Source organism: Anopheles funestus (genome assembly GCF_943734845.2).
Source record: "Anopheles funestus chromosome X unlocalized genomic scaffold, idAnoFuneDA-416_04 X_unloc_32, whole genome shotgun sequence".
Taxonomy (NCBI): domain Eukaryota; kingdom Metazoa; phylum Arthropoda; class Insecta; order Diptera; family Culicidae; genus Anopheles; species Anopheles funestus.
In genome coordinates, this window is record NW_026045157.1 from 40001 (window position 1) to 54007 (window position 14007).

Below are 14007 nucleotides of genomic sequence, written 5' to 3' on the forward strand. Positions count from 1 at the left end.
CTATCAAGCAACACGACTCCATGGAGCCGACCGTCTACTGTCACGTGGGTTAGTGCCGTTCTACGGGCCTATCACCCTCTCTGGGTAGATGAGCCACCTTCAAGTTGAACTTGAACTGTTTGCACCGTGCATAGTAGATAATGGTCGTTCCAGTACACGGAATCGGACAGGTGCAGTTACACACCGTCCCTACGTGCTGAGCTTCTCCCGTTTCGCTCGCAGCTACTCAGGGAATCCCGGTTGGTTTCTTCTCCTCCCCTTATTAATATGCTTAAATTCTGGGGGTTGTCTCACATCACTTGAGGCCTACAACAAAATCAGTCACATTCCATTCGTTTCGAACCCGGGGCATAGCGAACCGATATATACGCAACAACACTTCACACACACACACACACGGATTGGGCAATTTACGGTCATTTTTGAATCAACGATGGCCCCCCCCGAGCACGTTGTCCGAATATCACTCCAATAAGGACAACGAGTTCCGCTCGGCATCGTTTTGATTCGATCTCTCAACAACAACTCTCGGTCGACTTGGTCGACTTGGACCCACGATGTCTCCCCCCGAGCATGTCGAGCCAACTGCACCACTATTGTATTGGACAACATGTTCCCCTCGGGCATCGATGGGTTAATCATGCACCACTATTATAAAACCCTTTGACGTTTTCCCCCAAGCACGTTGATCCAGTATTACGACGGATACGGTCAACGAATTCTTGGACATCAAAGAGGTTTTCGATTGAATTTCCCCATGTTTCACAACGTACTCTTAGCGGTATCCTACGATACGTCTCACTCTATTTGTGTGTGTGCGCGTTTACGTGCGTGCGATTTATGCGGTTCACCCCTTTACTTTCAGCGCCCTGCGGTCCCAACAAAGGTCCCGAGCACGCCATTATGCACAGTGTGGAAGCGTGTTTCCCCCACGACACTAGACGGGCTGCTCGCCATAGTGTTCTATTGTGGCACGCTCCACCCTGAAGTTTGGTTTGTTGTATATCAAGGAATTGATAGGCACTCAAGAATGTGTGCATCGGCCGGGTTTAATCGTCCGACGCGCAATATGCGTTCAACTTATCGGTGTTCATGTGTCCTGCAGTTCACATTGTGACGCGCATTTAGCTGCGGTCTTCATCGATCCATGAGCCGAGTGATCCCCTGCCTAGGGTTTTATAGTAAGGTTCCCAATGTAACACAATCCCGGTGGTACGTCCAAAGACTAACTTTCTGACTAAGTTGTCTTTATTACCCAATAGTCCCCAGGCCTTGTGACTTGTGGCTCATGTCTACGCCCATGGCCACCATTCGCTAAGATAGTTTTGAAGTCACTTTGAAGGCCCAGGAACAACTCTCTTAGCACATCGGTTAACCTGGCGCCGCAGTCAACTCATGTGCTTGGATCGGATCGAGCTATTGAGTATTGGGCCTGCATACTCGCTCATCCGTATCCTTTGCGTACCGCCCCATGGCCCTTGTATGTCTGCACCACAGTTCCTGTTCGTTCCGTGCCTATGGCCGGATACGTATTGCACATCGGTATACCTGTCGCTACTCAGGCAACTCGTGTGCGTGGATTGGATCGAGAACATGGTGTGTGCCCCATGTTATAATTGATAGTCCATATCCACTTTATAGGTTAAAGTCATAAGTTGTGATTGCACAACCATTCTTCATAAGAGTTTAATCACTCTTCAACTAACTTTCGTTCTGGTGTCTTGGTATCAAATCGCGTAAGACACAAGATTCTACTGGCCAAATAGAATCTAGCACATTGGTTAACCTGGCGCCGCAGTCAACTCATGTGCTTGGATCGGATCGAGCTATTGAGTATTGGGCCTGCATACTCGCTCATCCGTATCCTTTGCGTACCGCCCCATGGCCCCGTCCTTAGAGTTAATGACTAGTAGGCTTAACTCTTTGTATGTCTGCACCACAGTTCCCGTTCGTTCCGTGCCGTGGCCGGATACGTATTGCACATCGGTATACCTGTCGCTACTCAGGCAACTCGTGTGCGTGGATTGGATCGAGCTCATGGGGTGTGTAGAGATTCCATGTTATAATTGCAAGTCCATATCCACTTTATAGGTTAAAGTCATAAGTTGTGATTGCACAACCATACTTCATAAGAGTTTAATAACTCTTCAACTAACTTTCGTTCTGGTGTCTTGGTATCAAATCGCATAAGACACAAGATTCTACTGGCCAAATAGAATCTAGCACATTGGTTAACCTGGCGCCGCAGTCAACTCATGTGCTTGGATCGGATCGAGCTATTGAGTATTGGGCCTGCATACTCGCTCATCCGTATCCTTTGCGTACCGCCCCATGGCCCCGTCCTTAGAGTTAATGACTAATAGGCTTAACTCTTTGTATGTCTGCACCACAGTTCCCGTTCGTTCCGTGCCGTGGCCGGATACGTATTGCACAACAGTAGATACCATCACCTGACGTATCTAACACACCACTATTGTAACTCGTCGTCGAAGGACCTTTCAAGTGCCTGATGGCCAGGGGAGCTCTTACACGGCACGGAGACACAGTGATGCTCGCCCATCACAGTGTACAACGATCGAGTTTGCTTAAGTGTCTGGGTACCTACACACCAGACACAATGCAATGGCCACGGATCCACACAAGGCACATCACATGCAGAAAGCTTCACCAGATTATGACACATACCACACTCTTGTAACTCGTCGTCGAAGGGGCGTTCAAAGTGCCTTACGGCTAGGGGAGATCTAGCACGGCACGGAGACACAGTGATGGTTGCCCATCAAAGTGTACAACGATCGAGTTTGCTTTCCGCGCAAGCGTTCTAAGTGTCTGGGTACCTACACACCAGACACAATGCAATGGCCACGGATCCACACAAGGCACATCACATGCAGAAAGCTTCACCAGATTCTGACACATACCACACTCTTGTAACTCGTCGTCGAAGGGGCGTTCAAAGTGCCTTACGGCTAGGGGGGATCTAGCACGGCACGGAGACACAGTGATGGTCACCCATCAAAGTGTACAACGATCGAGTTTGCTTTCCGCGCAAGCGTTCTAAGTGTCTGGGTATCTAAGCACCAGACACAATGCAATGGCCACGGATCCACACAAGGCACATCACATGCAGAAAGCTTCACCAGATTCTGACACATACCACACACATGCAACTCGTCGTCGAAGGGGCGTTCAAGTGCCTTACGGCTAGGGGAGATCTAGCTCGGCACGGGGACACAGTGATGGTCACCCATCAAAGTGTACAACGAACGAGTTGGCTTTCAACAAATTCTGACACATAGCAAGCGAGCGACCGAGCTACACCGAAGGCAGCCCATGGTTGGTCACTCGCGGACGATCATCAGTAATGATCCTTCCGCAGGTTCACCTACGGAAACCTTGTTACGACTTTTACTTCCTCTAAATCATCAAGTTCGGTCAACTTCAGCCATGCCAGCTGCAGCTCACGAAGGAACCGCGGAAGGTAAGCCTCCAGAAACCTCACTAAATAATCCATCGGTAGTAGCGACGGGCGGTGTGTACAAAGGGCAGGGACGTAATCAGCACTAGCTAATGACTAGTGCTTACTAGAAATTCCAGGTTCATGGGGACCGTTGCAGTCCCCAATCCCGACTAGATGGGCATTTTAGTGATTTCCCGTTCCTCTCGGAATGGGGGCGCCTATTGGCGAGAACACGCTGCGACCCACATTGTAGCACGCGTGCAGCCCAGAACATCTAAGGGCATCACGGACCTGTTATCGCTCATTCTCAGCTTGCTAAACACAAGTTGTCCCGCTAAGCAGGGCAAACGTAGCCGACGACCGCCCGTGAAGGCGCCGCCCGGCTGTAACGTCAGGTGCGCCCGGAGGCGCACTGCTGACAGCGTTCTAGTTAGCATGTTTGAGTCACGTTCGTTATCGGAATTAACCAGACAAATCATTCCACGAACTAAGAACGGCCATGCACCACTACCCTTAAATTTGAGAAAGAGCTATCAATCTGTCTTACCTCGATAAGTTTGGACCTGGTAAATTTTCCCGTGTTGAGTCAAATTAAGCCGCAAGCTCCACTTCTTGTGGTGCCCTTCCGTCAATTCCTTTAAGTTTCAACTTTGCAACCATACTTCCCCCGGAACCCGATTTTGGTTTCCCGGAAGCGACTGAGAGCACCGAATAGGGGTAGCGTCTCCCAATTGCTAATTGGCATCGTTTACGGTTAGAACTAGGGCGGTATCTAATCGCCTTCGATCCTCTAACTTTCGTTCTTGATTAAAGAAAGCATCCATGGCAAACGCTTTCGCTTCAGTTGGTCCTACGACGGTCTACGAATTTCACCTCTCGCGCCGTAATACCAATGCCCCCAACTACTTCTGTTAATCATTACCTCTAGGTTTCTGACAAACCAACGAAATCGTATAAACCGAGGTCATATTCCATTATTCCATGCAAGATTATTCTCGGCCAACGCCAACCCCACGGGGGGGCCGGACGCTTTGTCTTAGCCTGCTTTGAGCACTCTAATTTGTTCAAGGTAAATGTGAGTATCTTGAGCACCATGAGGAGCCCGTGCCGGAGTTAACCGGTAGCACGGTACTCGTTCACAGAGTAACGCCCAAGTACACCATTGTGAGTCGCAGCCGTGAGCGCGCGCACGAACGGCCCCGGCGTGTAACCGGGCGCCCGTGGCGGTCACGTGTCTGGACGGGCAATCAACTTCGAACGTTTTAACCGCAACAACTTTAATATACGCTAGTGGAGCTGGAATTACCGCGGCTGCTGGCACCAGACTTGCCCTCCACTTGATCCTTGTTGAAGGATTTATACTCAACTCATTCCAATTATGGACCATCGTTAGAGAGGTCCATATTGTTATTTCTCGTCACTACCTCCCCGTACTGGGATTGGGTAATTTACGCGCCTGCTGCCTTCCTTGGATGTGGTAGCCATTTCTCAGGCTCCCTCTCCGGAATCGAACCCTGATTCCCCGTTACCCGTCGCAACCATGGTAGTCCTCTACACTACCATCAATAGTTGATAGGGCAGACATTTGAAAGATCTGTCGTCAGTCGACAAGCGACCATACGATCTGCGTCCTTATCCAGACTTCAACTCAAGCCGCCCGGAGGCGATTGGTTTAACTAATAAGTGCACCAGTTCAGCTACCCGCGAGGGCAACAGTCCCGGCATGTTGCATGTATTAGCTCTGGATTTTCCACAGTTATCCAAGTAACTAGTGGTAGGATGATCTTGTGAATTATAGCTGTTATACTGAGCCTTATGCGGTTTCACATTCATTTATGTTTGTACTTAGACATGCATGGCTTAACCTTTGAGACAAGCGTATATTACTGGTAGGATCAACCAGAATTCGTTCCACTACAGACACACACTCGCTTAGTGGGAAATAAATTTCCACACAACTCTCTCTCTCTAGAACCATATGGAATGGCTCTTTGGTGTTGGGTAAGGCACCAATTTGTTGGGGTGTAACGGTCACCACCAACTTTAAGTTTGTTAGGGCACAACGGAAACCACTAACTAAACTTTAGGAAACTAAATTTCCTCACACATTATCTCTCACCATATTAGCACTAGGTGCTATCCACGATTGTACAACGTTTCAACTCTTGAATCGACCGTAGGGCCGCGGAATTGCTTCCGGGCCCCTATTCTCGCTATTAATTGTTCATCTCTTTCAATACATCGAGTTCGTTCCATTGGGTAGTTCGCATGGCGAACGTTTTGATGCAGCCCCCTGGGGGACCACGGCACTTTACACCGGGTATGGTGTATGCGCAACCTACAGATAACAATAAACCCCTTATGCGTGTGTAAACCGATGTTGGGCTGCTCAACATCTTTCATGGTTACATCACTTGCACCAGAACCCACGGTGCCGATTTGGTAATATGTTGTACATTTACTCTCAAGATGTACGCTTCGGCCCCTTATTCAGGGGCTCAAGCTATTACCAGCAAGAACAATCCTCATCCAGACTTGAACTCGAAACACCCGGAGGCGAACGGTTTAACTAATAAGTGCACCAGTCTTGAATCCATGCGTCGGTGGAAACAATGCCGGCGTGTTGCATGTATTAGCTCTGAACTTAGCGAGTGATTGCCTTGCAGCTGTCATACTGAGCGTAGAGCGTGATTATCGCTCACTTGAACCATGTTGAATGGCTCTTTGGTGTAGGGTAAGGCACCAATTTGTTGGGGCGCAACGGTCACCACCAACTTAAGACTTGCTTATAGGCATTTCAACGTTTTCAACTCTTAAATCGACCGTGTTTCATTATCATCTCTTCTTCTTATTAAATGCATCGAGTTCGTTCCATTGGGTAGTTCGCGTGGCGAACGGTTTGATGCAGCCCCCCGGGGGGGACCACGGCACTTTACACCGGGCATGGTGTATGCGCAACCTACAGATCACCAATATATTTGTGATCGATAATGCACACTTCTTACACGACTGACCAGTCGACAGCGCTGCCTTCCTATTATGCGTGTGTAAACCGATGTTGGGCTGCTCAACATCTTTCACGGTTACATCACTTGCACCCGAACCCATGGTGCCGATTTGGTAATATGTTGTACATGGTCTCAAGATGTACGCTTCGACCCCTTATTCAGGGGCTCAAGCTATTACCAGCAAGATCAATCCTCATCCAGACTTGAACTCGAAACACCCGGAGGCGAACGGTTTAACTAATAAGTGCACCAGTCTTGAATCCATGCGTCGGTGGAAACAATGCCGGCATGTTGCATGTATTAGCTCTGAACATAGCGAGTGATTGCCTTGTAGCTGTCGAACTGAGCGTAGAATGTGATTATCGCTCACTTGAAAGGGTCAAGCCCTTTCGAGTCGTCCGGTTTTTACGCCAGACGACTCGGTCCACCATCTTTCGGGATACAAGTTGACTAAGTGGTACCACTACACTTATCAACTTTCGATTTGGTAATCCTCATCCAGCTTCCTTTCTGGAGGTCCCGAGGATTACCAATTGGGCTGTCATACTGAGCTCATATATTGGAGATCGATAATGCACACTTCTTACACGACTGACCAGTCGACAGCGCTGCCTTCCTATTATGCGTGTGTAAACCGATGTTGGGCTGCTCAACATCTTTCACGGTTACATCACTTGCACCAGAACCCATGGTGCCGATTTGGTAATATGTTGTACATGGTCTCAAGATGTACGCTTCGGCCCCTTATTCAGGGGCTCAAGCTATTACCAGCAAGAACAATCCTCATCCAGACTTGAACTCGAAACACCCGGAGGCGAACGGTTTAACTAATAAGTGCACCAGTCTTGAATCCATGCGTCGGTGGAAACAATGCCGGCGTGTTGCATGTATTAGCTCTGAACTTAGCGAGTGATTGCCTTGCAGCTGTCATACTGAGCGTAGAGCGTGATTATCGCTCACTTGAACCATGTTGAATGGCTCTTTGGTGTAGGGTAAGGCACCAATTTGTTGGGGCACAACGAAACCACCAACTTAAGACTTGCTTATAGGCATTTCAACGTTTTCAACTCTTAAATCGACCGTGTTTCATTATCATCTCTTCTTCTTATTAAATGCATCGAGTTCGTTCCATTGGGTAGTTCGCGTGGCGAACGGTTTGATGCAGCCCCCCGGGGGGGACCACGGCACTTTACACCGGGCATGGTGTATGCGCAACCTACAGATCACCAATATATTTGTGATCGATAATGCACACTTCTTACACGACTGACCAGTCGACAGCGCTGCCTTCCTATTATGCGTGTGTAAACCGATGTTGGGCTGCTCAACATCTTTCACGGTTACATCACTTGCACCCGAACCCATGGTGCCGATTTGGTAATATGTTGTACATGGTCTCAAGATGTACGCTTCGACCCCTTATTCAGGGGCTCAAGCTATTACCAGCAAGATCAATCCTCATCCAGACTTGAACTCGAAACACCCGGAGGCGAACGGTTTAACTAATAAGTGCACCAGTCTTGAATCCATGCGTCGGTGGAAACAATGCCGGCATGTTGCATGTATTAGCTCTGAACATAGCGAGTGATTGCCTTGTAGCTGTCGAACTGAGCGTAGAATGTGATTATCGCTCACTTGAAAGGGTCAAGCCCTTTCGAGTCGTCCGGTTTTTACGCCAGACGACTCGGTTCACCATCTTTCGGGAAGGGACCGTCTCGGTCGCAAGCTGCTCCGGTCCCCAAACAACCTGCGACAAATGATAGGAAATGCCGACATCAATACGTGTTCAGTTTGGTTTATCGCTCATAGGTCTTTTTGACCATCGATCCCTGATTATAACTCTCAATTAAACAGTCAGGAGAGTAAGGCATGCCCATCGATATCTCATCGACAGGCGATACCGCAAGAACGGCCAACGACACATCAGGTGATCGATTATTGCTACGACTTTTGCTTAATCGTTTCCACTCCTTGGAGAAAGAAACCCCCGGGGACCGTCTCGGTCGCAAGCTGCTCCGGTCCCTAAACAACCTGCGACAAATGATAGGAAATGCCGACATCAATACGTGTTCAGTTTGGTTTATCGCTCATTGGTCTGTTTGACCATCGATCCCTGATTAAACTCTCAGTAATCCAGTCGGGAGAGTAAGGCATGCCCATCGATATCTCATCGACAGGCGATACCGCTTGAACGGCCAACGACACATCAGAGGATCGTATCTTGCTACAACTTTTGCTTAATCGTTTCTTCTCCTTGGAGAAAGAAACCCCCGGGGACCGTCTCGGCCGCAAGCTGCTCCGGTCCCTAAACAACCTGCGGCATCAAATGATAGGAAAAGCCGACATCAATACGTGTTCAGTTTGGTTTATCGCTCATTGGTCTGTTTGACCATCGATCCCTGATTAATACTCTCAATTAGAAGGTCGGTAGAGTAAGGCATGCCCATCGATATCTCATCGACAGGCGATACCGCATGAACGGCCAACGACACATCAGAGGATCGTATCTTGCTACAACTCTTGCTTAATAGTTTCCACTCCTTGGAGAAAGAAACCCCCGGGGACCGTCTCGGCCGCAAGTTGCTCCGGTCCCTAAACAACCTGCGGCATCAAATGATAGGAAAAGCCGACATCAATACGTGTTCAGTTTGGTTTATCGCTCATAGGTCTGTTTGACCATCGATCCTAGAATTCAACTTTCGAGTAAGGCATGCCCGTCGATATCTCATCGATAGGCGATACCGGTAGAACGGCCAACGACACACATCTAGGATCGCATTTACTCTTCCTTGGATGGATAACCAATACCCTAGGACCGTTTCATCGCGAGCTGCTCCGGTCCTCAAACAACTCGCGAACCACCGATAGGATGATATTAGGAATGGCCGACTTTCATCCTTTAACTCTCAGTTCTGCTTACCAAAACATAGGTACTTGGACCTTTAAGACCACTATATGTTCCCCGATCGGGGGCAATCGGAACGTCTATCCATCATCAACATCGTTTCACTCATTCCGAACCACCAAATTGGACAGACAGTACCATATTCACCAACCGATTGCTTCAACTTCGCAAACTGTATGGTAAGTTCTACTAATTTCACATCTTACCATCGACTAATAGTGCATAAATCCACTTGGAAATCACTTTTCCTTGGTCCTCGGACCTTCTACGACAACGTCCAACAAATATCCGAAGTCGTTTCCCAACTTAGACCAAGCATTTCGTATCTTTACTTCTAATCGATTTTTTCTCTCATAATTGACGATCAAAATCTAAAAACCACATTTTGAGCCAGAAGCAGTCGTCCGATCGTCCTGGGGGTAGTCTCAATCGATTTAGAAGGGCCCAATTCATAAAGATACGTACTCAGTCAAATTCATGCTTCTGGCTCACCTACCCCCTATATAGAAAACGAAAGCGTACAGGCGTGGAAAACGTGCCATTTTTCTCCATCACGGACTTTTTTTTTCTCGTTGCACCGACTCTAGTAAAAAAGTGAAATTTTTTACTAGTTACCAACTTTTGCAAATTATCATCGGATATCACTTTTCATGGTCTATAGTAAGTTCTTATCACGTTTTAGTAGTTTTTGAAAAAAAAATTTTTTTGAACTTTTCAAAATTTTTCAAAACAAAGTTTTTGTAGGCGGTTTTGTGTATGGAGGGTTACTAGTCTCGGGGTCACTGTTTGACCAAAAAACCACTATATATCATTCGAAAGGTAATTTCAAGGGCTACAAAAAATTGTTCTACGGCACCCCCCTCCGACGTCTAGTATTCGAGTTATTGGCCAAAAACCATCACTTGAGCGATTTTTCGTTCAGGGTACCCGACTCTAGTAAAAAAGTGAAATTTTTCTCGATTGACCAAGTGTTGCAAATGACCATCGGATTTCACTTTTTATGGTCTATAGTGAGTTCTGATCACGATTTGGTACTTTTTGAAAAAATTTTTTTGACGCACTTTTCAAAATTTTGCAAAACCAAAACTTTTTAGGCGGTTTTGTGTATGGAGGGTTACTAGTCTCGGGGTCACTGTTTGACCAAAAAACCACTATATATCATTCGAAAGGTAATTTCAAGGGCTACAAAAAATTGTTCTACGGCACCCCCCTCCGACGTCTAGTATTCGAGTTATTGGCCAAAAACCGCAACTATAGCGGTTTTTCGTACAGGGTACCCGACTCTAGTAAAATGATGCGATTTTTACTAGTCTAGGAACTTTTTGGTCAAAAAATCAAGTATATGTCATTCGATAGATAATTTCAAGGGCTACCAAAAATTGTTCCACGACACCCCCCTCCGACGTCTAGTATTAGAGTTATTAGCCAAAAACCGCAACTATAGCGGTTTTTCGTCCAGGGTACCCGACTCTAGTAAAATGATGCGATTTTTACTAGTCTAGGGAACTTTTTGGCCAAAAATCAAGTATATGTCATTCGATAGATAATTTCAAGGGCTACCAAAAATTGTTCCACGACACCCCCCTGCGACGTCTAGTATTCGAGTTATTAGCCAAAAACCGCAATTATAGCGGTTTTTCGTCCAGGGTACCCGACTCTAGTAAAATGATGCGATTTTTACTAGTCTAGGGAACTTTTTGGCCAAAAATCAAGTATATGTCATTCGATAGATAATTTCAAGGGCTACCAAAAATTGTTCCACGACACCCCCCTGCGACGTCTAGTATTCGAGTTATTAGCCAAAAACCGCAATTATAGCGGTTTTTCGTCCAGGGTACCCGACTCTAGTAAAATGATGCGATTTTTACTAGTCTAGGGAACTTTTTGGCCAAAAATCAAGTATATGTCATTCGATAGATAATTTCAAGGGCTACCAAAAATTGTTCCATGACACCCCCCTGCGACGTCTAGTATTCGAGTTATGGGCCAAAAACCATTCATACTTGAGCATTTTGCTCATTTTGCCTGTACGGGTACCGGGGACTAGTAAAATCAGGCCAATTTTACTAGAGTAGGGGTCCTTTTTGGTCAAAAAAACAACTTTTGCTCGTTCGATAGGGAATCGATAGGGCAACAAAAAATCGTTCTACGACCCCCCCTTCCGATGTCTAGTATTCGAGTTATGGGCCAAAAACAGTTTATAGCTAATTTTTCACTCGATTTTTCACCAAGTATCGCACATTACTCCGGTTCTATACATTGGATCGTCAATCTTTAAGATTTTATGGGTAGTTCCAACTGTTTGCTACATTTCATCCATACATCACCAACCGATTCAATGTCTGTGCTAGAAGTTATTAGAGGAATAAAAAAATTTACCCTTGGCTTTGGACCGTACAATTTTACCCATTTTTGGCCCATATTTGCCCCATAGCTCCGCCGGTATCCAAGATATGGCCACACTTTCTTCTGGCCATGGGTAGATGGCACTTGTGGCTAGATTTCTTCCATGCACCACTAATCGCTACCATGTCTGTGGCCGGAGCTATTCACGAAAGCGCCTTGCGCACTTGGTCGGATTTTTGGTCCACCTGGCACCATTTTTGGCCCATATTTGTCCCATAGCTCCGCCGGTATCCAAGATAGCGCCACACTTTCTTCTGGCCATGGGTAGATGGCACTTGTGGCTAGATTTCTTCCATGCACCACTAATCGCTACCATGTCTGTGGCCGGAGCTATTCACGAAAGCGCCTCGCGCACTTGGTCGGATTTTTGGTCCACCTGGCACCATTGTTGGCCCGTATTTGCCCCATAGCTCCGCCGGTATCCAAGATATGGCCACACTTTCTTCTGGCCATGGGTAGATGGCACTTGTGGCTAGATTTCTTCCATGCACTACTAATCGCTACCATGTCTCTGGCCGGAGCTATTCACGAAAGCGCCTCGCGCACTTGGTCGGATTTTTGGTCCAACTTGCACCATTTTTGGCCCATATTTGCCCCATAGCTCCGCCGGTATCCAAGATATGGCCACACTTTCTTCTGGCCATGGGTAGATGGCACTTGTGGCTAGATTTCTTCCATGCACCACTAATCGCTACCATGTCTGTGGCCGGAGCTATTCGACGAACAACCATCGCATTCACCTTCTCGTTGCACTTCTTCGGGAATTTGGTGCAACCAAGTTTTCACTATAACTTGGTCATTTTCCGTCCATCGGACATGCGGTTTTGGGTGTCGATACTTGACACCGCACGCTACAATATGTTCCTCCACGACCATGTGGTCCGATGCTTCCAACAGGAGCTATTCGAGGATTACCGATTTTTCACCATTAAAAATGCTCAATTTTGCACCAACTTTTGCCTATAACTCAGGCTGTATCGATCGGATCTTCAATCTTGAAAAAGTTTTGGATAGGTGGCATCAAATGCTACATTTCGTTCTTCCACGTCAACTTTGTCCGATGTCTAGCAAAAAAGTTATTCGCGAACCAAGTCCAGAACCCATGCAATGGCTGCCCTCATTGCATACATCACGGCGGTTAACTCTCGTTACTCTATACCGTGGACTTGGTACTTTTTCAGGCATTCGTTGCTACTTCTTGGTTCATGATATTCGTTTACGGTCTTCACTAGGGCATTCGTTGCTACTTCTTGGTTCATGATATTCGTTTACGGTCTTCACTAGGGCATTTGGTGCTTCTTATCGGTTCATGATATTCGTTTACGGTCTTCACTAGGGCATTTGGTGCTCCTTATCGGTTCATGATATTCGTTTACGGTCTTCACTAGGGCATTTGGTGCCTCTTATCGGTTCATGATATTCGTTTACGGTCTTCACTAGGGCATTTGGTGCTCCTTATCGGTTCATGATATTCGTTTACGGTCTTCACTAGGGCATTTGGTGCTCCTTCTCGGTTCATGATATTCGTTTACGGTCTTCACTAGGGCATTTGGTGCTCCTTATCGGTTCATGATATTCGTTTACGGTCTTCACTAGGGCATTTGGTGCTCCTTATCGGTTCATGATATTCGTTTACGGTCTTCACTAGGGCATTTGGTAATGGGCTTCCCATCTTTCTACCGATCGATCCATACTCACTTGCGTGCACCTAGCCTAGGAAGGTTTCCTTGGGCTTCCCATCTTTCTACTGATCGATCCATACTCACTTGCGTGCACCTAGCCTAGGAAGGTTTCCTTGGGCTTCCCATCTTTCTACTGATCGATCCATACTCACTTGCGTGCACCTAGCCTAGGAAGGTTTCCTTGGGCTTCCCATCTTTCTACTGATCGATCCATACTCACTTGCGTGCACCTAGCCTAGGAAGGTTTCCTATGGCTTCCCATCTTTCTACTGATCGATCCATACTCACTTGCGTGCACCTAGCCTAGGAAGGTTTCCTATGGCTTCCCATCTTTCTACTGATCGATCCATACTCACTTGCGTGCACCTAGCCTAGGAAGGTTTCCTATGGCTTCCCATCTTTCTACTGATCGATCCATACTCACTTGCGTGCACCTAGCCTAGGAAGGTTTCCTTGGGCTTCCCATCTTTCTACTGATCGATCCATACTCACTTGCGTGCACCTAGCCTAGGAAGGTTTCCTTGGGCTTCCCACTTTCTACTGATC

At 47.1% G+C, this 14007-nt stretch overlaps 1 non-coding gene and 1 pseudogene across 1 annotated transcript; both read right to left on the reverse strand.

Moving 5' to 3' along the window:
- LOC125773402 (large subunit ribosomal RNA) overlaps positions 1-308 on the reverse strand; it is a 3594-nt pseudogene extending 3286 nt beyond the window's left edge.
- A 710-nt stretch (positions 309-1018) lies between these two features.
- Positions 1019-1176, reverse strand: LOC125773396 (5.8S ribosomal RNA). The gene has a single exon (XR_007420077.1). It is a non-coding gene; the product is annotated as a 5.8S ribosomal RNA (ribosomal RNA).
- Between the last annotated feature and the right edge of the window lie 12831 nt (positions 1177-14007).